The 22,822-nt window shown below is 53.8% G+C and overlaps 1 protein-coding gene across 10 annotated transcripts in view; it reads left to right on the top strand.

Annotated features, from left to right (window-relative positions):
• GDPD5 (glycerophosphodiester phosphodiesterase domain containing 5) overlaps nucleotides 1–22,822 on the top strand; it is an 87,380-nt gene that overhangs the window by 5,674 nt on the left and 58,884 nt on the right. For 3 of the 10 annotated variants that reach the window (XR_013994243.1, XM_081063635.1, XM_081063628.1), the window contains exon 2: nucleotides 15,678–15,774. The exons of 4 other annotated variants lie outside the window; for them this stretch is intronic. The gene's annotated coding sequence lies outside the window, so the exon portion shown is untranslated. Of the gene's footprint in view, nucleotides 1–5,434; nucleotides 5,537–14,226; nucleotides 14,331–15,677; nucleotides 15,775–22,822 lie in introns of those variants that run through there. 3 more of the 10 variants (XM_081063636.1, XM_081063638.1, XM_081063633.1) reach the window with 3 other exon arrangements.

Below are 22,822 nucleotides of genomic sequence, written 5' to 3'. Positions count from 1 at the left end.
TGCTGTCTAGGGAGGACTCTGTGTCAGATGGGATTTACAGAGCTGTGATTCTACCACCTTCCCAGTGAACAGGCAGTTGAGAGACATGGAAGACTTTGAGCTACGTTGAGGGCAGGGAGCAGGATGTCCAGGGACCAGGTTATTCTCAGGCCTTAGCAGCAGGAATGACCCAGTTGGGAGGAGCCGTCTGGGTCCAGTAGGTGCTGGGCAGAGTGGGCAGAGGGAGTCCTTCCTTAAAGGGAATTACTGCTCATTTGGACATGTGTTCTATCTCTCTCTCTCTCTCTCTCTCTCTCTCTCTCTCTCTCTCTCTCTCTCTCACACACACACACACACACACACACACACACACACACACACAAAATGTGACATGATTAGAGATTTTGGTCTGTGGTGCAACCAGACATTAAATAAACACATAGATATAAAACTTCCAAATTGTAAAGAGAGAGCTCCTGAGGTGGGGACCGGTCGTATCATTGTCTGTGGATGGTGGTGTAAGGTAATGCTCAAATCACAGCCCGAATGCACACACTAGCCATATGATTTGGACAAATGATTTAACCCCTCTGGGCCTCAGCTTCCCTGTCTGTAAAATGGGACAATTATAGCACCTACTTCATAAGGTTGTGGTGAAGATTAAGGGAGTCATACTCGTACGTGTAAAGCACTCAGGAAAATACCTGGCACTTAATAAACACTCAGTGCACGTTGTCCATACCTCCAGCTCCTAGCAGAGCACCTCAAAGAGAAGAGGTGCTCGGGAAGGGCGTATGGAATGAATCCCAGGGAAAGGGCAGCTGCTCTGTGCAATGAATGAATGGATGGCCCAGTGAGGAGGGGAGGACACAGAAACAGTGACAACAGAATGTGGCAGGGAAGGCCAGGGACTGGGGTGTCCAGTACTGGGTGGGGAGGGAGTTAGGAAAGGCTTTCTGGAGATGAATTTGAAAGTATCTTTTAGCATACGCATGTGCATACATGAACATACACCTTGCACCTCGGCACTGCTGTGAGGTCCGTGCTAGGAATGAGCTCAGAGGTGCGTGGTTCTGTCTCAGGATAGCTGGCCAGGGCAGAGCTTGGGCAGACCCCAGGTCTGCTGGACTCCACAGGCCTCCCTCTTCCCACCGCCTCACGCTGTCTCGCCATCTGTGACATTCTCCTTTGAGGGCACAAGGAAGGCAAGAAGGCAGGTGGACAGGAAGTGTGGGCCGTGGTCTGATTGTCCCAGCTCTTCCTAGGCCTGGGACCAAATCTCCTCCAGGAAACAATAAACAGGCCTTGCTAAGAGTTCTTTTATATTCTTGCTCCCGAGGCACACCCACCCGCAGAGGTGGTCTTCCAGCATGAATCCTGCAGCTGTTTAGCTTTGAATGAGAGGACGCTATTATTTTAAAAAACCCATCATGATGAATTCCTCTCACCCTCCCACCAAAGAGGCTCAAAAGAAAGTTTTTTTCCCACTGACAAGGGAGCCAGGATCCCCCAAGTATCTTAAAGGGGGTCACCCCAGAGGCGTCCTAAAGTCAGTTTCCCTTTGTGCTGCTTGCACTTGTGGCTGCTGTGGGGACTTGAGGACACAGCCTTGTCCAGTATATTTTGCCTGGTTTTTACCCCTCTTGTCAAATGGGGCCAGAATAGTAAAGCTCTTTTCTCCTTCAGGACGTGTGCTTGGGACGCTTGTGAGGTGGGAGAGGCTTTGGTGGGCAGCTGGGCCCACGGCTGTCAAACTTTGCTGTGCACATTAGAATCATTTAGGAAACTTGTAAAAGTCCTGCCTGGGCCCCACCCCACCCTCCCAGCAAGACCCAGGCATCGCTACTGTGTCAAGCAGCCCAGGTGACGTCAGTGGGCAGCCAAGACTGAGAATCCCTGGCCGCCTTTGGCCGCATGCCTCCTACAGCATCCGCAGGAACCTGCACAACCAGGAGCTCCCTGCTCCCTCCTCTGTGGCACTGCTCTCCCTGGGACCGCCCTGCCTGGAGAGGCAGGGATGGGGAAAGACATTACAAGACAGTACACCTAGGTTCCAACAATTCTCTGCGGGGCTGTCTTTTCTGAGCCTTGGTGTCCCCATCTGAAAATAGAAGTCACAACAATCTCTCTCTGAAAGGGCCACCGAGACCAAACGGGGCCGCGCACAGAAAGCAGCAGCGCGGTGCCTGACACGTCAGCAGCGAGCGGTAGCCGGTCACAGACACAGGCAGAGCCAGGCTGGACTCAGGCCCCGGCCTCTCACCACAGTGCCACTCCTCCTGACAGAGCCACCTGAGGCTGGGTCTCGGAGATGGCTGGGGGAGGGAGGGGTCAACACCCAGTCTTGGGGCCCTTCCCTGTCCCCCTTGTCTCTTAAGAGATAAGACAAAGCAGCAAGCATTTTGTTTTGCTTGGTTTTGTTTTAATGGCCCAAGTGTCAGCCTCTCCCTAACAATGAAGCCTTGTCTGAAACGGCTTGTTTTTCTAACCGGACACCCAACTGCACCGCCCGCTTGGGGCCCCGTCCCACCTGGGAGAGCTGAAGAATGTCAGAGGGCTCTTTTTTTTTCTTTCCATCCAGGGGAGGGGACTGGGGAGACACTAGAGGCCTCTGTCTGGCCCTCACCAATAATTGACCCTGCTTGTGGTAGTGGCCTCTGTTGGAAGCTAGTTCACAAAAATTATTTCAAGGTAGTTATCAGGATAGGTTTGGGAGGCATCAAAACTTGTGTTTGAGTCCTTTGTCACTTACTGGCAATAGGACCCTAGGCGAGTCATTTCAGCTTTTTTAGCACCAGTTTTCTCTTCTGTAAAAGGCGTAAATAGGATGTACTTCCTTGGGTTGTTCTGAGAAGTGAATGAAACGCTTGGTGTGTAAAGCTCAGTGCCTACCCTACAGTGAGCGCTCAGAAACTAAGCTGGTCCTCCTTAGGAGCTGACCTCTGCCCTGCCCCTCCCTTGGCTGGCTGGGTTCTGCTCCCTGCGCCCAGCCTGCTCCCTGTGCTGGGCCAGGCGCCGGCTGAGAGCGTGGAGGCCTGGGTATCCTGCAAACGACTCTTCTGTGACCACTTGTTCCCTGCGTGTGTAGAGGGGGCTGTGAGGGCTGTTGATGCAGTGCTCGGTCTGCTCTGCTCTGCTCTGGCGCAGCCGGAGAGCGCATACCGGCCCAGGGTGAACTGCTGAGGCAATACAGGTATAGCAGAGACACAAAGGAGAGGAGAGCCCCACGGCTAGCAGCCCCTGGGAGCAGTTCCGGCCCAACAGGAAGCTGCACAGAGAGGAAGTGGTCAGCTCTCTGGACAGGGGTTGTGGCCTGCAGTAGAAGGAACCTGTCCACTCAGGGGACCTAGGGGGGCAATGAAACCTCAACTAGCTCTCTTCTTCCCTCCAGTCTCCCTTTGGGGCTTCCTATTGGGCGAATCTACCCAGAAGGCAGAAGCATGGGGCCCAGTGCCGTCCATTAGGTTCAACCTCTGGGGCACCAGGCAGGATGGAGAAGTGGACCTGGAAAGGCAAACAGGAGGCATTCCTGTCGTCTGTTGTTACTGGGGTGTACCCCCTACGAAGGGGTCTCCACTCCTACGCCCAAGACCAGCCGAACCGTCTAACCACCCCTGTCCTCGGAGAGGAGTTCTGGGGTACGCAGCATCTTTCCATCCCTGCCTCTCCAGAGGTGCCTTAGCACCCCTTCCGGACTGGTGCCCAGGCCTCTGTCCACCATGCCCACCGCTGTCCGGCTCCGCCCCTGCTGGTCCTCAGAGGCCCTGGCTGGGAGTTTTCTCCCGCCTGATCAGCTGAACAACCCGTGTCTCTGTCCGTCTTAGGCAGAGTGAGCAGAGCTTAGAACACAGGCTCTGAAACCAGGCTTTCTCCTAAAACCCTAACTCCACCGTAATGTGGCTGGGGAACTACACAGTGGACCCCTTAGTCTCTCTGTGCCTCGGTGTCCTCATCTTTGAAGTGGAGAGAACAGAGAGTTCCTCAGAGGGTTGTTGTGAAGACTAAATGAGTGAATCAATGTACAGTGTTTAGGACGCTGCCTGGCCAGCAGGAAGTGCTCAGGAAGTGATAGCCTTCACCGTGACCACCAGTGAGACCACAGGAGCACAGAGTGCACCGTGTGGCCAGATATTAGTTTGAGGATGGGGACTGTCACTGCCCTCAGTCTAGATTCTGCTCCAGTGAGGAGGCTCTGACATGTTCCCAGTCTTGCCACATGGTGGACACTCACCTGTCAGCTCTTCCACCCCCTGGCCCCCAGTCCTGTCTTGCAAACCGTCTCCTGTGGGAAGAGGCCTCTCACTTTATCATAGCAAGCTGCAGTTTCCCCATCTGTGAAAGAAAGCAGTTGGACTACACATCCCCACGTTCTGCCCCTAAGTCTGCGCCTGGTGCTGGGAGGAAAAGGCCTCAGGTTGTCCTTACCCTGCAGGAAGGGGCCTTGGAGGCTGGGGTGGTGGGAGTGGTCAGGGCACAATCCAGTTTTCTTCCCTACGGGCCAGGCTGGGCAGCCATGAGGAGGAGCTCCGAGGAAAAGGAGAGAAATCAGGGAGAACGGGGCATTTGAAATGAGTCTTGAAGGTAGGCCAGGACCTCACTGGTCTAAATTGGACGGAAGAATAAGCATGAGGCAAGGAGGCGTGGCCCTAGGGCTGCAGCAGGGAATGGGGGCGTGCTGCCCTCAGCGCACACAGCAAGCCCTCAAAGGTAGAATGATGTGGTGGGAAACATTTAGTTTCTAGAATTGGGCAGGCTTGGGTTTGAATCCTGGCTCTTTCTTACTGGTTCTTTGGGCAAGTGGCTTGGCTTCTCTGACATTTCATTTCGCCATCTGTAGAAGGGGGGCCAGCCCTCACAGGGCTGGGGCAGTGCCACGCAAGGTACTGAATGTGGCTGGAGGACTCAGGCTGCCTGCCTCTCCAACGTGGGACTGCAGGGACCTGCCTTGGTCCATGCCTCCTCCCCCAAATCAGGCTGCAGGTGGCTTCTCAGGTGGCCTTGCCAAGGACAGCCTTATCTCTGGAGTGGGGTAAACGTCATGGGTAGGCTGGTATCAGGTGAGCTCAGGTGTGCCAGCTATGAGCTGGCCCTGATGTAGCCACCTGACATGATCTTCTTAGAGCTGGGTGGCCATCGGCAGCTTGGAGGGTCATTCTTGGGCCCACATCAGCCTCTGACCCCCAGAATGGGCCATGCTTCCCTGAGCTCAGGCGGCCCGCAGGAGCCTATGAAGACCAGGTAAGGGGAATGTGAGGCCAGGCAGGCCATGCAAGGGTTCCTGGGCAGCCCGTGATGGGGGCCTGGGCCTGGGCTTTGGGGAGATGGGTTGGAGCACATCGCACGGAAAGCCTCTATGAAGCCCCCAGGGTCTGATGTCTTGGGGGGTTAGGCGTAGAATATAGAGCCCTTTCTTTGTAGCTGGCCACGGCTGAGCACTCCCTCTCCTCCCTGACAGGAATGTTCTGGCTTCTCCAGCAGCTCACCCCGGGTGTCTGAAGAGGAGCTGTGAATGTGGGTGGCTGTGCCTTGATCCTCAGAGACCTTCTTGGGAAAAGAGGTGTGTGGGTTTGTCAGTCAGTCCCGGCCTTGAATCCCAGCTCTGCCTCTTTTGAACAGAGCTTTGAAGACATTGGGCAAGTCACTTAACCTCTCTGAGCCTCAACTGCTCACCTGTAAAATGAGAGCATAACACTGACCTTTTAGGTCTGTTTTGAAGCTAAAGTGATATAATGGATGAGATAGCATCTTGTATTTTGAGGAGACTTCTCAACCACCATCATCCTGCTCCCTTTCTCTGTGTACTATTTTAATAGGTAGGAAGTTCTTTCTTTTGTCTAACTTAAATCCATGATGCTGCCTCTGGAAGCTCCTTCTCTTCTTGACCGAGCCCATTGTCTATGCAGATGTGCCCCATCAGTCAGTACCTGAAGTGAGTGAGGCAGGAAATGGAGCAACTGGATGTTGGTTTTCACCGTGTGGCTTGGGGGCCCAGCTGTCAATGGCCAGCATCTGCTGATCAGCGTGGAGTGGGGCTGGTGCCTCATCTTGACTGTTTACACTGCTCTTCCTCTCTATGCTCCAAAGGGATGACTCTGGGGCAATGGAGAGAGCCCTGGGTTGGGCCTAGGCCTGGGTCCCAGCACCCACTTGACCCTGTCTTGCTGTGTGGCCTGAAGCTAGTTGGCAACCTCTCTGAGCCACAGCAGGCCTGTGAGGATGTCTGTGGCCCAGCGCCCGGGCTCTCCAGTGAAGATGTATACATTTCAGCTGGAACACCCTTTTTCTTCTTTTCTATTCTTTTTTTTTTTTTTTTTTTTTTTTTTTTTACTTTTATTTATTTTAAGTGTGTTTTTCCAGGACCCATCAGCTCCAAGTCAAACAGTTGTTTCAATCTAGTTGTGGAGGGCGCAGCTCACCCTGGCTGCAGGGATGGAGCTAACAACCCTGGTGTTACGAGCACGGTGCTCTAACCAGCTGAGCTAACCAGCCGCCCCTGGAAGACCCTTTTCTCCCTCTCCCCCACCTGGGCCCCAGCCAGCCTGCTAGCTGGTGGTGGTAGGAGCTGGGTCTGCCTCTCACACCAGGGCTCCCATGGGCAGGTAGTGAGTTGGGATTCTTGGTGGGTGGGGCAGTGCCTTCCTCCTCAGACCAGGGATTTTGAGAGTTTGAATCTCCTCCTCCACACCCAGCTAAAGTCATCCAACTCAAGGGCAGTTGAGTCCCTTGTTGGAGTAGCTTTTTTCCCACATGAAGTGTGCTTTAATCCCTCATTTTGTGCGTGGGAAGCCCGGGGCTCAGAGAGATGAGACGACTGGCCTGAGGTCCCACAGCCTGTCAGTGGGGGTGCTGGGGAGCCCCCATGGGCCATGCCATCTAGGGGTGGAGCACAGGGGAGCCAGTTTTTTGGTCTGAGGGGGAGACGTGTACGCTGGAGGGTTCGCTGGAGCTCTGAGATGGCTGGGTTCCTTTCCCTGGAGAGAAGTTGGCTTAAGGAACTCAGGAGGTGGAGGGATCAGGAATCCAGGAGTTCTGGGTTGCGACCAGTTCTGAATGCCCCTGTGAACCTCAGTGTTTGGTTTCGTGGAGGAATCAAGACTTCTTTCTTGTTGGCTTTGGACACATAATAGTTTACCTTTTATAAAGCGTTTTGATATCCATGATGTCACCAAATCTTCATGGCAATCTGAGAGGTGGCAGGGGACTTGTTTGGGAGGGCAAGGATAGTGTGAGCTCTGGAATCAGACAAACCTGGTGTTAAATTCAGCTCCCACCAACTCTCTGGCCTCAGGCAAGTGAGTAACCAGCTGCGCCACAGTTTGCTCATCTGAAAGGGTCCGTCATTCCCCACAACAGATAGTTAGCAACAGCTGTCTTGCTGGCTGCACACATTAGGTGAGATAAGGCCTTAACCACTGGTCCAGTACCTGGTGCCATGTAGTAGTTTTCATGATTTTTATTATCAGCCCACTTTCCAGATCGGAAGGTGGAGGCTCAGAGGAGGAAGTGACTTGCCTGAGGTCAGGTAGTGATTTAGCTTGGTCCTCCAGACTTCCTGTCTCTGGCTTTTCTCTCCAACACCTCCCTCTCTGTCCTTGAGTGACCAAGCGACCCGACACCTCATGTATCTAGTCGTCACAGAGTGGTGCTGTCTGAAGAGGCCTTGTGCTCTCATGCCCATGCCTAACAGAACTTGCCTGGCACACAATAGACACTTTAAAAATGTCTATGTAAGTAGTATTATTTTTCCAGGCAGCTAAGGCTTGTGCCCCTAAGCCTTCCTTCTGCTCACTATCCCCTTTAAAAACAACCCTTTAATCGTTTTGGTTGGAAACCTTTGTGAAAAGGATTGATCACTTCCTTTCCCTGTACAATGCTGACCCAGTCAGCCTCTCAGGGATGGGCCTTGGGAACGCTGACTGCTTTGCTGGGAGTGCCAGGACCTGTTGGCCCTCACACCCACTGACTCCGGCTGCTGTGGCTGTTTAGCAGTAGTTTCTGCCTTTGCCAGTTTCTGGTTCTTCTCACCCTGATCCTTCATTCTGCTGCCCACAGACCACCCTCCAGCAGCCCGGAACCAGTTTCTTCTCCCCTCTTGCCTGCGTGTGTGGTTGTGTGCATATGTGTGTCCTTCCTAATCTGCTGCTTCCACCAGTTGGGGACTGAGAAATGGGATAATTGAGCTTGCGAATTGGTTCATTCATTCATGCCTGTTCAGCCAGCATTTGTTAATCCTGGGTCTTGCTAGGGATTAATCTGCCCCACCATCCATCCATCCATCCATCCATCCTGATTGAGGACCTCTGCAGTGGCTTGTGATCAATCAAGACATGTTGACACCCACTCCTGGCAGTGCAGGCAGGGAAATAACGATGTACACAGCAAATGCCAGTCCAGGATTTTACCGTTTGTGATCTGCCTCTGCTTCCGTCACCACAACGAATCTTCACAACAGCCCTTGAGAATGGTATTATCCCTGTTTCACAGATGATAAAAGCATAGCTCAGCAGGATCAGGTCCCCTATCCAGATGCCAGCAGTGAGCCCAGTATTTGTAATTGGAACTGAGGTCTCCAGCCTGGCCTGTTATCTGTTCCCTCTTCTCTGCTCCATTTGTGAGCTGTATGATGCCCCATTCATTTTCTGCTCCTGTCACAAAGGATCATTATTGGTGGCTTAGGTCAGACCTCTGCCTCTGTAAAGTGGTCAGTGCAAGGAAGTGTGGCCTTGGCTGGCTGCCAGCCACCAAGGCCCTCGACTGCCCAGACCTTGTCCTGCAGTGGACCAGGGCACGCCATCTAGTCCCCATTCCAGATTGTGTTCGGAGGAGCCCTAGTTCCCTGGAATGGTAATGAGTCCAGGGACACATGGCCATACAGAGTCCAGAAATGCTAGGTTATGTAACTCACAGCAGGGCTCCCCAAGGCCTTTAATGTGTCGACATGAATTAGGGATCCCTGACAGGTGGCACAGTGTGCAGCCAGCCTTCCCCAAGCCTGCTTGAACATGCAACTCCTTTGTCACATGCATGGTCTGGGGCTAATCGTCTAGAGAAAACACTGCAGGAAGAGCTGACTAGGGAACCCTCACTGTCCCACTTTGCACACAGAAGCCTCCAGCTAGAGCTTGGTTCTTGACCAGAGCTGTTTGCATTTTGAGAAGATCACAGGGAGCAGAATTTAGCCCCAGGGAATAATTGATAATAACGGTGGAGTTTCAGGCAGCAGGGAAAAGGGGAAGGTGAGGAGATATTTTTATTCTTTCATCCACCAAAGGAAGGAATCTCAGACATCTACTGTGTGCCAGGCACAGAGCCAGCATTTGGAAATGCCAAGAGGCATCTGACTAAGAACCTTCCATTTCATTTCTCCGTGCCCACTAAGGGTTTTTAAAGAAAGACAAATACAAGCCTTAAAAGGAAGAAATGAGTTTTTAAATTGTTCTGGGTCTGTGTGGTGGTGGGTGTGTGACACATTTCCTCAGTTCAGCAGAGCTGTAGTCCCGCGTGCTAAGGGGTGTGTATGAGACAGTTCCAGGAGCAATGACCCCGGCAGACTGCACGGGTGTTATAAGGGAGGTTAAGCGTGTGGGCAGGGAGGGAGGGAGGGAGACCTTCTCTGGGAGCACACAGAGCTGAGGGGTGGGGAGAGGAGGGGAGGGGGGAACCTGATTGAGGCCCTGCAAACAGGGCAGAGGTTACCGGTGGGGTATTGGGGGTGGGCAGGCTCAGGCCAGCTGGGAAAGGCATTCTTGGAAGAGCAACAGCAGAGCAAAAGTACAGTGGTAACAACAGGTGGGTTACATCTTCAGGACTCTGTAAGGAGCCTGGGGTGATAAGGACAGAGCGAGGAAAATGGGGGGCAGTCTTTTGAGATGGGCTGGAGAGGTTGGCTGGGGCGCCTCCTAAGGGTCCAAACACCGCTGAGTGGGCGGCCACCTGCCTGGGAGTGCCTTGAAGACCAGACCGGTGGCCACAGTACCTGGCTGGCGCCTGGTAGGGGTGTGGACTGATGGGACTCTTCCACTAGAAGGCCTTGGACGCGTCTTTCCCGCCTCTGAACCTTGCGTTCCTCGTGCTCATGGTCGGACAAGGTCACCTAGCACATCCCTTCCAGCTCTGAAGGGCTCTCAGGAATTCTCAGGTGTGTGTAGGGGAAGAGCAGGCTATTTCGCCCCCAGCCTCCAGGTCTACTGGGGTGCCCTAGTGGACCCTGGGTAGGGGGCAGCCTGTTTGCTGGGGCGGCGGTCAGGCTGGCTCTGCTAGTGGAATTCACTCCTCTTTCTCTCGTCCTTCAGCAGTTGGCCCGCTGAGCTCAGGATGACGTTCCCTGGTGTCTTCTCTGTCCTCGCTGATGGCTCTGCCAGGGCCCCAGACTGTGATTTGGGGGGAGGAGAGTGGAGCCAGGCTGGGGTTGAGGGTTGTGTGCATGCAGCAGCTTGGTGCAGGGTGAGAAGTTCTGCTGCTTCCTTCTCTGTGAAAATGGGAAAGTTACTTAACCTCTCTGAGCCTCAGTTTCCTCATCTGGAAAACGAACACAATGGTAACCCCCACCCTAGGCTTTTGTGAAGATGCAATGAGATCCAGTTTATGAAAGCATTTGGTAAATTGACATACCGCCCCACATGTAAACCGTTTTTGTTGGTAATAATACTTACCCGTCTGAGTTTCATAACCCCCCAGGCCTCTGGCCCACTCAGCCCTTTCCCGGAAGGGGTGGCTGCTCACTAGGAGCTATGTGGCTTCTCCTGCAGGGTACATTTTATCCAGGCCAGAGGGAGAGGAGCCCATGAATTATGTACAAGTTGCACATGCAGATCAGGCTGTGTGTTTGCACTCTTGTGTCTGTGTGCATTTAAGTAGGAGGGAAATCAGCCGCCTGGGACCAGATACTTCCCCTCCCCAGCAGAATCCCAGAGGCCTGCAGAGTGTGGGGTTTGACCTCAGGGAAAGGGTGGGAAGCACATGTCAGGAACTCCCCCTCCCCGCTTATCTATAGATACTGCTCACAGGCTGGGTCCAACAGGGCTGGCCTGCATGCACGGGCTCTGGCCTGTATCCCTTGTAGCTGGGCGTTGGGGACCAACAAGGCTGTCAGCCCTCCATCCCCTCTATTTCCCAGTTAGTGCCGGGTGGGGTCAACCGGGGCAACTCCGAACTCTGGTGTGGGTGATGTTTTATTTCAGCAAAACCTGGGGCACCTGCTCGGGGAGGCCGGCAGACTGTCACACAGAGTGCTTGGTCAAAGCCACCCTGCCCAGGATGGGGTGCAGGGGGACAGGGCTGGGCTGTGCCCAGCACCCTTTCCCCCAGAGGTCTGTGGGTCCCTCTCAATGCCCTTGTTCCTGAGTGGCTTCTGGGGTTGGGGGCAGGCAGCTGGGCTCCGCTGGCACCCAGAGGTGTCACAGATGCCCCCTCTGCCTGCGTTAGCACGGGGGTAACGGGAGGGGCTGGCGCAGGAACAGAGAAGGCTCTAATGGAGCATCAGCGTCAACTTCAGCAGTTTATTGAGAAAAGAGCCCGGTGAACATAAACATCAGTTCTCCCTCATCTTAAAAAGGCCTGACACACTTGGGTTCCTGTCCCAGCTCCACTCCATGCCTGTGCAACCTTGGATTTGTGACATAGCCACTCTGAGGCTCAGCCTAAGCCAACTTCACAAGGCTGGTGTGAAGTCAAATCAAACCACCCCATGGGTGGGACTCTCGGTGGGGTGCCAGGCACATAGTAGGCCACCAGTTTACAGAGAATCTAATTCCTGCCCAGAGCAAAGAAACTGGCTTTTTAGATACTGGACCTGTGGTCTCTCTAAGCAAGAAAAGGAAATTTCTGTTAAGCTCCGTGAAATGGTCCGTGCAGCTTAGACACATTCTCAATTTATGACCCCAGGAGAGGAGCCTCTAAATCACCAAGGTGTGGGGGAGCTTCACTCTGGGCCCAGGCAAAGCCAGGCAGCCCTAGGGGTGAGTCCCTGTCTCCCTGTCCCTGTAAAAGGGAGGTAAAAGATACCTAACTCAGCGCTGTGAAAGTCAGGTGTGGAATTATCTGTAAAACTCTATTGGAGAAAAAAGAGCAACTGATACATACCGTGTTTCCACAATGATAAGACCTAGCCGGACAATCAGCTCTAATGTGTCTTTTGAAGCAAAAATTAATATGAAACCAGGTATTATATTAGATTAGATTATATATATAAGACCTGGTACTATAATTTTACTATTATATAAGACCTGGTCTTACAGTAAAATAAGACCGGGTCTTACATTAATTTTTGCTCCAAAAGATGCATTAGAACTGATTATCCGGCTAGGTCTTATTTTTGGGGAAACAGGGTAGTAGGTGCTTGGGGGAGTCTGGGGAGGGCAGCCCAGGTGGCAGGCCAGTGGTTTAGGAAGCTGAGGCTGGATTCCCTATGCTGGTGACAGCAGGCTCTGTGACAGCCAGCCGAGTGGAGCCTTATTTGCTTTCCTTAATGGGACAGCTGGCTAATTAGCCTCTGAGTATTCCTGACAAGTGCCCATGTGCACGTTCCTGACACGTGTCAGGGTCAGCCCTTGCCAGACCATGTGGTGCTCAGCTGGCCAGTGTTGGGCATGAGGCTGTGACCCATTGTCCTATCCCTTTATTCTTGCTTATCCCTCAAATGACCCGGGGAGCAGTGGCTGTGCTGGGGACTGAAGGAGCAGGCAGCAGCCCTGCCCCGAGAGCCCTGGTTCTGGTGGGTAGAAAAGGGGAATCCAGGAATCCAGAGAAGGATCACTGGCGGGGACCTGGCCAGGGAATAGGAGACAGTCAGTGGAAATGATTCTGCCTGGCTCTGTCACCAGTTCCCTGTGACCTGGATCACCTGACCTTTCTCTCTGGGCCTCAGTTTTCCATCTAAAAGAGAACGTTGGAAGAGGCGGTCCTGGGACACTGTGGCCTAAAGTGAAGCGATGCGAGTGAGGAATGACTTCTGAAGCCATCCAGACCTGGCATACTCACCCTGGCTCCTCTATCTTCCAGCCATGACCTTGCGCAGGTGGCCCAGCCTCTCCAGGCCTGTCTGACTGCGATGCTGGCCCTGTGGACGCCCTGCCCGGCATTGTCAGGCGTTGGTGGGCCTCAGGGTGTCTTCAGCCTGTCCCTTCCTCCTTTTCCTGTTTCTCCTGCAGTGCCCAGAGGTTCCCCAGGAACTCTTACCGCCAGCAGATCTGGGGGGCGGGGAGTGCTGAGTCCCCGGGGCTCAAGGGTCCTGGTGGAGCTGGCCATCCTCTACCTCCCAAAGGGAAGTGGAGGTGCACACACAAGCCCAACATCTCAGATCTTTGTTGGCATCTTGGAACCTTGATTCACTAGAACCATGGAATCCTTTTATTCCCACATCTTAGAAGCACTGGATCATGGTACCTTAGAAACTTGGTCCTTTGAAATCAAGACTTTGGGAACCAGACTGGACATGGAAGTGACCTTAGGGGTCATCTGACCCAGATCTCCATCCGGCCCCTGCAGGCCCCCCGGACACCCTGGTGTGTGTGTGTTTGGGGGCCTTGCTCTGCAGCCCCCTCACGTGGGCCTCAGTCAGGTCACAGGGCTGCCCACCCCCTCCTCGCGGTCGGGATTGACCCCCAGGCTTACACCACTGGGGCTGGTAGTGCTGACCTGTTGCAGGGAAGGAACTAGCCCTGCTCAGCTAAGAATAGAAGGCTTTGTGTGACTCAAGTAGCAGCCTGATCCTATCAGGCCTCCCAGCAGGGCCCCAGGGAGCTCATTAGCAGGATCTGGGGCACCGTGGGTCCTCCAGGGTGGGGGAGGGAGAGGGGACTGAGGGTGCTGGGGGAGCCACTGGGTTTCCCCCAGACTTCTCTCTCTTGTTTCCATCTGATGATGATTTTCCTCTTACTGTCAAGCAAGGCTCATTGCTGTTTCCTTCTCCTCTCTGGGGATGGCTGGGAGCATCACCAGCATTCCTGGGGGATAATCTTTTCTGGGAAGAGTTCAAACAAACAAACGGGCCTCTGAGAGGAATGAACAGATCAGTGAAAATGGCTTTTGTCTTCAAGGAGAGAGCTGGTGATGGCAGTCATTTATTGAGCGCCTACTGTGTGCCAGCCCCTGGGCTCAGCGCTTTGTGCTCTTGACTCTTCTAATCTTCACCAGGGCACTGTGAGAGGTGTCCTTATCCCCACTGTGCAGATGAGGACACTGAGGCCCAGCTAGTGCTTGGCAGAGCGGGCATTGGAACCTAAGACAGGCCCCCCTCGTTTTTTCTAGGCACAAAGGATTCCTGAGTCGGGAAGAGGTGAGAGTCAGAATTCTTGGAGAGAATGGACATGAGGACTTTGTCACTCAGTGCAACGATTCATGCTTTGTCCCAGGTTAGAGCCTGCTCCACTTTTGGTAGCCGGGAGTAGGAGAAACAGTACTGGGTTGGGAGGAGGCATTATGATCCTATCACAAACATAGTAGGTACAGGCTCCTGTTTGTTGAGTTGGAATGAAACCAAACCCCCTTGGGTCTCAGATTCCCCTCTGTGAAATGGGCAGAGGCTGCTTGGGGCAGGATCGTGAGGCTGTAACCCCTGATTCCGGGTCACCCTCTCTGGTGCCTCCCACCTGCTCCACCCCTCAGAGGTTATTCCTAGTGGGAGAATCGAAAGAAATTGTGGGTCAACCTCTGATTATCCAGATGGGAAGACTGAAGCCCCAGCAGGACAGAAACTGGCTCAAGGTCACCCAGTAAGTGGGACTGGGAGCACATAGTAGGTGTTCAAGAAGTCCCTTCTCGGCTAATGCCTCTTCCCCTCTGGGGCACAGCATTTGTGTGGAGATCTCGAAGCCCTGTGATGGGCTGGGAGGTGGAGTCAGCTGGGTCCTGGGAGGGAGGTGGGGACCGAAGGCGGAAGCCTCTGTAGTGCCCCAGATTCATCTCGGCCCAAATTCTGCCCTACTCAAATGCCCCCTATTCTGTGAAGCCTGCCTGGACTTCCCTCCTTCATATTCCTCCTAACCTCCCTCTCTGCTCTCAGAATGGGAACTTTTTTAGCTGTGGTTAAAAAAAACCACACGTACAACATAAAATGTACTGTCTTAACCATTTTTAAGGGTACAGTTCAGGGGTGTTAACTAGATTCACATTGTTTCACAACAGGTTTCCAGAACGTTTTCATCTTGCAAAACTGAAACTCTATACCCATTAAACAACAACTCCCGTCCTCCACCCCCCACCAGGCCCTGGCAACCACCATTCCACTTTCTGTTTCTATGAATTTGACTACTTTAGATGCCTCCCGTTAATGGAATCATGCGGTATGGGCCCTTTTGTGACGGGCTTATCTCACTTAGCATAATATCCTCCAGGCTCACCCGTGTTTGCTCCATGGTTGTTGCACATGACAAGATTTCCTTCTTTTTTAAAGCTGAATGATATTCCACCGTGCGTCTATACCAGATTTTGTTTATCCATTTGTTCGTTGTTAGACACTTGGGTTGCTTCTACTGCTTGCTGTTGTGAGAAGGGTGGGAGTTTTGAAGTTGAGTGGCCCTGGGTTGGATCCTGGCTTCCAGCATCACCTGAGCTGCAAATCTGAGTTCTGTGTCCTTGCTCCTGTGCCTAATGGCGTTGCTGCAAGGATTAGAAATTGTGCTTGTCTAAACACCTGGCGCACAGCCAGCTCCTGGTGAGTGTTCGGTAGGATTCATTCTCATTACCCACTTTCCTTCTAGGGACAGATCCCTGTGGGGATTTAAAGGACCGTGGATTATTGGACCCACATAACCAAAGTCACCTCAACCCCCATCTACGAGGCCAGCTCAGCATCTGGTGAGTCTTAGAACAGTGGAGCTGGAGAGACCCTAGGCCCAGAGAGGGGCAGGAACTTCCCCAAATTCACACAGCCAGTCAATGGCCCTGCCAGGTCTCCAGCCTCCTTACCTGGGGACCTTCCTGCTGCAGTCCCCAGGGTCCACAGGCCTTGTCCTTAGGAGGCTTTCCAGCGTCCTGACTAACTCTGCAACGTGCAGGGTTGGGGGAGGTGGGGAGCAGGGAGATGAGCTCAGGATCCTCTGTGAGAGGCAGAGGCAGGTGGCATCAGACAGGCACCTCTGATTGTCACCCTCTCCCACGGCTGTGGACACTGGAGCTGCCTCAGTGACAAGGAGTTCATGTCAAGTTCATTTGCATGGTACAGGCTTGCCTAAGATCCCTGCTTTGCACCTGGGAGGTCACTCTCTGCTTTCGCTCACTCAATTTGCATTTGCTTATTCCTTCCCGCAGCCATTTATTCAGCAACCACTCCCTGGGCCCTGCTGTGCACCTGGAGACCAGTCAGACCTCAGAGGCAGTTAGTAGGGCATAGTAGTGAATAGTGTGGGTTCCAGGACTAAACTACCTGGGTTCGAGTCCTGGCTCTACCAGCTACTTACTAGCTCTGTAACCTTGGGCAAGTTGCTTAAGCTCTCTGTGCTCAGATTCCTCTCTAAAGTGGAGATGATGTCCCAGTTACTGTTTTTACATAACAAATCACCCCAAAACTTAGAGACTTTACCTAACAATCATTTTATTATCTCCCAGTTTCTATGGATCAGGAATTTCAGATGGGCTCAGCTGAGCGGTTCTGGCCCAGGGTTTTCCACGGGGATACAGTCATGGTCATATAAAGGCTAGAGCAGCGCAAGCTGGAGCAGCTGGAGGTTGGCCAGGCCTCTCTGGCTCTTCACGTAGTCTTGGGGCTTCGTTCCACTCCGTGACCGGTCTGGGCTTCCCCACAGAGCAGTCAGATTGTATGCAGATTTATGCATGGTGGCTCAGCGCTCTGGGGGATGTATCCCAGTGAATGAAGCAGAAGCTTGGAAATTTTATAGTGTCACTTCAGCCATTAGTCCTCAGCTCTTCCAGATTCCGGGGGGGAGGGAATAGGGGGTGACATAGACCTTGCTTCTCCGTGAGAAGAGTGTCAGAGTTTCATTGTAAGAAGAGCAATTGGGATGGGAGAGATCGCCACAGATGTGTTTGGAAATACAATCTGTCACTATTGTGAGAATTAGATGAGTCAAAACATGGGAACTGTCTAGTATAGTGCCTACGCTTTATGGATAAGAGGTAGTTGCATGTACAGTCGAAAGTAAGGGTGATTTTGACCATATGCAATTTACTCATGATATGCTGACTTTAGGACCTGATTTCCACTACAGACGCCAATTCACTGAACTGCAGCATTTCCCATTTGGATATTGAGGGATCTGTAGGAGTTCACCAAGCAGAGACAAGTGGGAAGGATTCCCTGCAGAGAGAACTAGCTGTGTAAGGGCGTAGAGTTGGAAAATGCAGTCCCCGGGGGCAGAGACTTAGCTTCAGGTGGCTGGGGCTACCCTGAGGTGAGCAGGAGGAAACCAGGAAGGTGCATTGAGGCCAGGACGACAAAAGCTTTACATATAAGGTTTGATCCTGTAGGTCCCAAGGAGTTCTTGGCCATTTCTCAGGTAGCAGTGTGAAGGGCTGCAGTGCCCTACAGGAGAGCCGCTTCTGAGGCAGAATCAGCAGGACTTGGGGAGGTACTAGACTTAGGGGTACAGGGAATCAGCAGGACTTGGGGAGGTACTAGACTTAGGGGTACAGGGAATCAGCAGGACTTGGGGAGGTAATAGACTTAGGGGTACAGGGAGAGGGCCGGAGGGATGGAGCTCAAAGCCAGGTGTTTGCCTGCAGCATTTGCGTCAGCTTTGTGTGTGATACGCGTTCCCAGCCTAGCTGGCTTTCCCTCACTTTCCAGTATGTTGGGTATTTTGTGATTTCTCTCTGCTCAGATCAGCCCTCCTCCAGGGGAAGGTAGAGGGCTGGAGGGCGACTGTCTTGGCAGACCAGGTCTGGAGGAGCTCGGCAGCGGACTCTGTTAGTAGGCAGGGCCTCCTCTTCTGCCCCCCAGCACCGTCTGTGGAGAATAGCTCCTGTGCCCCCAGTGGTCTCCCCTTCCAACACCCCTCCCTACCCTCCAGCCTCGCAGGGTCCAACTGGAAAAGATCCCAAGGGTTGTGGTATCCAGCCCCCCTCTCATCACAGATGGGGAAACTGAGGCTCAGTGACTTGCTCCAAATCCCACAGTAAACGAGCCAGCCTCAGGCCCCTCACATGACTGCAGCCAGGTGCAGTGGCCCTCACGACTGCCTGCGATTCAGGTGGGAACTGGTGCTCTTGAGGGGCAGCGTGCCTCCCTGTTAGACCCCCACCCACCCACCCCTCCATCTGAAGCCTCTTCCCAACCACCCTCAAAGGCAAGTGCTCCCTCCAGAGGGAGGTCGTGGCTAGGAACATGGTTTCAAGGAAAGGAAAGAAGGGCTTAGCAGCTGTGTGGCCCTGGGAAGGTTATCTTGTCTCTCCGAGCCGTGGTTTTCTCATTTGTAAGAGGATCGTGAGAACACAGACCCCAGCAGCAACTTGTCTGGAGGATTGAATGAATTCACCAGTGCTGAGTTCTCTCTGATGATGATGCTTCATCTGGGAAAGGGAATTGCCGGGGTCAGTCGGAAGGGACATTTGAGCTGGGATTTGGAGGCAAGGCAGGACGAGGGCTGGGGAAAGGGGGGTATCTTGATCCTAAAAGCTCTGAGCTGTGACTGGGCAGGTACAGACTTCCCCTTGGATATGAGAAGGGGCCCAAGGGAAAGATTGGGGTAGGATCTAGGCAGGGTCCCCTTTGGGGGCAGCCTCCTCCCCTGGCCCTGCGAGGAAGGGTGAGATGAGGGAGGGCTTCCTGGAAGAAGAGTTTGTGGCGACTGAGAGGGAAGGAATGGCTGAAGTCAGGCAGAGTTCCTCCAGGGCTGTGCCCTGTGTGTGGGCTATTGCCCCCTCTCCCTGAGCCCCTGCCCGACAGCTCTGAGAACCAGTCTTGAACCCTGGGCAAGATAATCTTAACTCCTGGAGCCCATGATGTCTGGAGCCTGGTGCTCTCGGGGAGGCAGTGGCCGAAGTCCATGCTGCTCCCAGGATGCTGTGCTCCTGTGGGCCTGTCTGCACATCTGCGTGTACCTTCACGAGCTGTGTGCTTGGGCCTCGTGCCCGTGTTTATTTACCTGGGTCTGTCTGTGAATCTGTGTACTGGTTTATGTCTGCCTATATGCATTTGCGTGTGCAGTTGCACACATGTGAGGGGGCCCCTCGGCTCCCTCTAGGCCCCATGTGACCTTGTAAATGACGGACAGGTTCTCATGGGTTTTAAGTGCTGAGGCGGGGCAGAGCAAAGGGTGGGTGGGGCTGTGGGCCCAGGGGAGAGCCAGACCTCACCAGTGGGGAAAATCCAGCAGAAACACAACTTCCCAGGTTTGGGAATCCTTTTCGGGAGGCCTCTCTGTGCCAAGCTCGGGCTGGGTGCTGGGACCCTGAGTCAGATCCGATGCTGCCCCTCCACTTCCTGGGGCAGCCGGAGGCAGTGGAATGTGTCCATGCAACTGGACACTAACATGCCTGAGGAACTGAGGGCTGTGCGGGCGGGCCACTCGAGAACAGAACAAGCCATGCCCAGGTCTGAGGCAGAATTAAGAAAGGCTTCCCATAGGGGCAGTTTGAGCCAAGACGTGAGGGATGTTTAGTGAGAGATGAGAGGAAGGGGTGGAGAATAGAGCAGGGCTTGGTGCCAGATGGGATTTCAGGGTTTGAGGAAGAGGGAGGTGGGGAGGGTGATTCTCACCTTCCAGGCCGGGACGCCTCCTGAGATGGGGGAAGAGGGAGGAGCAGGGTTAGGGGAATGTGATGGGTTCCCATTTGCACCCTGTGGATGTGAGATGCCAATGGGACGTCCAGGCAGGATGACCCGAGGTTCATTGGGTACTCGGCCTGGAGCTTGGTCTAGGCAGAGACAGGACTGGTGGATGATACCGCCTAAGGAGAATGTGCAGGCAAGGGAGGGGAAGGGGCTTAGGATAAAGAGCAGCAGCGGGGGGGCTGGGCACAGAGAGGAGCTGGGGCTGGGGGTGGAGAGGGAGAAGGGAAACTGGAGGAACTGGTGTCCTAGAGGCCAGGGCAGGGGGACGGTTCCTGAAGGAGGGCGAAGTCCACAGAGTCGGGGAGGGCCGAGAACCGTCCAGTGGGCTTACGCAGTGGAAGTCGTGGTGGAATTTGGTGGAAATAGAGGCTGTGGGTTTGCCGCAGGTTGGAGGGAGGAAGTGGAGACGTGAGTGTAGACAATTCTTTGAGGAGTTTGGATGAGAAGGAAGGAAAAAGAGGGAGTGCTAGCTGGAAAGGGGTAGAGGGGAATAAAAGGGTGAGACTCGGGCCTGTTTATTGCTGCCTGGAAGGGGGAGAGAAGGTGCTGGACGCAGGAAGAGGAGGGTGAGACCTGATCTGTACACACTTGCCATGGTCCTCTGTGGTGACAGCGGGCACCTGGAGTGTTGGCGTGGGGGCTGTTTCTGGAGGGATAGATGTGGAGAGCGGTGGCAGAGGCGACAGCATGGTGGCCCTCAGGCCTGCCCTGAGCTTCGCCAGGCTCCAGGGCCTCCATCCGCTCTCAGGGTGGGGAGGGTCTGGGGCCCTCACCTGTGGAGACTTTGACCTCCTAGGAGGCAGGAGACCCATCAGATCAGAGCAGCCTCATAAACTAGGTTCCAGGTCAGTGATTGAAGCTCAGGGCTGGGTGGCGTTGGCCTGCGGTGGTTTTGTGTCTCTGCTGCTCACTGAAGTGGCTTCATACACACTTAAAACTAGAAAGGCCTAGGAAGGTCAGGACATGGATTCGTCTGCTTCCAAGGAGGCTGGGCCCAACTTCCAGTTACTAGGAAGTTCTTCCTCTGGGTCTAGCCTAAGTCTTTCCTGCTGTGTGTTCCCTTCTTGTGAACTTGTTTAATCCAGCTCTGTGGAGCCAAGCACATCAGCCGGCAGCTTTGAGTGGCAGCCAGTGTTTTTACAACTTGTTTTCATGAAGTCGGTTTGAAGTCTTTCTGCATTCCCAGAATGTCAGACCCGCCCTGATTCACAAGGATTGACCAAAACAGGATCTGAGCCAACAGAGGAATCTGAGACTTAGTCATCCCCCTTGTATCATCCGATTCTCTTGCTTTCCTTGCAATAATAATAAAAAAAAAGTTAGCTCAGATGGCCAGGAGGGGACAGAGTTTAAGGACGTAAATGGGCTCAGATAATGCTGGTGGTGGACGGAGGGGTCGGTGCTCAGGCTTTGCATTGAGCTGACCTCAATTTAAGTCTTGCCACATGGGAGATCTTTGACAACTCTGAGCCTCACTTTTCTCATCTCTGAAATGGGAAAATGAATGGCACTTGCCTCATAGGTTGGGTGATACAGAAGCAGAGCCTGAGACCAGGATTCATGTCAGTGATTCATGTCAGAAGTTTTCCAGAGAAAAAAAAACTTAAGAGACTAGGGAAAGTAGAACCAGAAAGAGAAGGAAAAGCAAGAGTGTGGTTCAAGCCAAGCCCCTCGAGGGGAACGTGGCTTAGTCCCCAGAGTGGGGACATGGAGCCAGAGCTTTGTGCCAGGGGCAAGGGTGCTGGACAAGTTAGACCTCCACCCACCAGGTCGCTGGTAAAGGGGACTCTGGGGGATTGCTGGGCTTTAGGCAAAGGGATTCTGAGAGCCTGAGGGCTGTCTGCCCATGTACCTCCACAGGTGTTGGCAGTTGGGGCAGGGCCATGCAACCCAGTGTGCTCCAGAATGGTAAGGAGCACCAGTGGTCGTGGGTGCAGTATGACGACGGCCTCGCGCGAGGATTAGTGTGCAGTTATACACGGTAAACTGTGTACAGGGCTGATTATAGGGAACCCGGTGCAGAGGAAGCACCAATCAGTGACCGCTCTGCTCACCTGATAGAAAGGGGTGCAGAACGAGTGTCCCAGGATTGTGTGGTCAGCGAGAGGCAGGACCTCTGAGAGCTGCCCTGTGCCCCCCACTGCTTCCCCAACCCCAGATGCTGGCTCACTGTCTCCCAGCTTCCAGAGACAGAACGTGACAGAGCAACACGGCCTGGCAAGCCGGGCACCAGCCCCCAGGGTTCTCCCCACGACTTGGCTCCAGGCAACCTCTCCAACCTTGCCAGGCCTGGTCTGGTGCCCTGCGGTAGCCCCTTCCAGAGAAGTCTGCCTCTGTACCACCCCCACCTCTGCCTGCGTGGCCCGGAGGGGTTGGGGAAGAGCAGGGGATAGCACACGGCCTATGGGCAGAGGTTAGGTCGGGGCCACGGAGGAAACTGAGGCCCCGAGGGCCCATCCCCACCTCAATTGAATTTGGCGTTTCCTTCTAGCCCACCCTACTCCACTGCGTCTCCTGGGCTTTTTCCATACAAGGTGCTCAGGGATTGCTTATGGAACTCATATTGGTCAGCAGATCTCAGGAGTGAGCAAATAGAAGCACTTTCAGGGCTCTGATGACTTGAGGCGGTGATGTCCGCCTGCGTTGGCCGGGATAGGACCTGCCTCAGCTCCTCTCCTCCCTTTCCCTGCCCCATGACGTCACAAGGACTATCACCCAGCACATTGGCCTCTGGGAGTCTAGCCCCACAGACCATGACAGGCCTGGGTACTAGTCTGGACTCCGTCACCTGCTGTGTGACCTTGGCCAAGTCACCTCCCCTCCCTGAGCCTCAGTGTTTCTAACTAGAGCTTTGTAGGTGTTCACCTAAAATCAGATGATTTCAACATGATATTAACCACTGTTTGATACCCAGAGAGGCGAAGTGATTTGCCCATCGTCACACAGCAAAAGGGTGGAGGAGAAAGGGCTCCCTGCCCCGTGGCTGGTTACATGAGGGCCTTACCCTGTATCAGCTTGGCTCTGGCCCTCAGGCTCCATCTGCTTCAGCACCTGAACTAGCCTCCCCGTGGCCACGGCGAACTGAGCCAGGCATAGGAGTGGTCAGTCCCTGCT

This window comes from Rhinolophus hipposideros (genome assembly GCF_964194185.1).
Source record: "Rhinolophus hipposideros genome assembly, chromosome: 10".
NCBI classification, from domain to species: Eukaryota; Metazoa; Chordata; class Mammalia; order Chiroptera; family Rhinolophidae; genus Rhinolophus; species Rhinolophus hipposideros.
The sequence above is the reverse complement of the archived record's forward strand: the minus strand, read 5'-3'. Positions and strand labels throughout refer to the sequence as shown.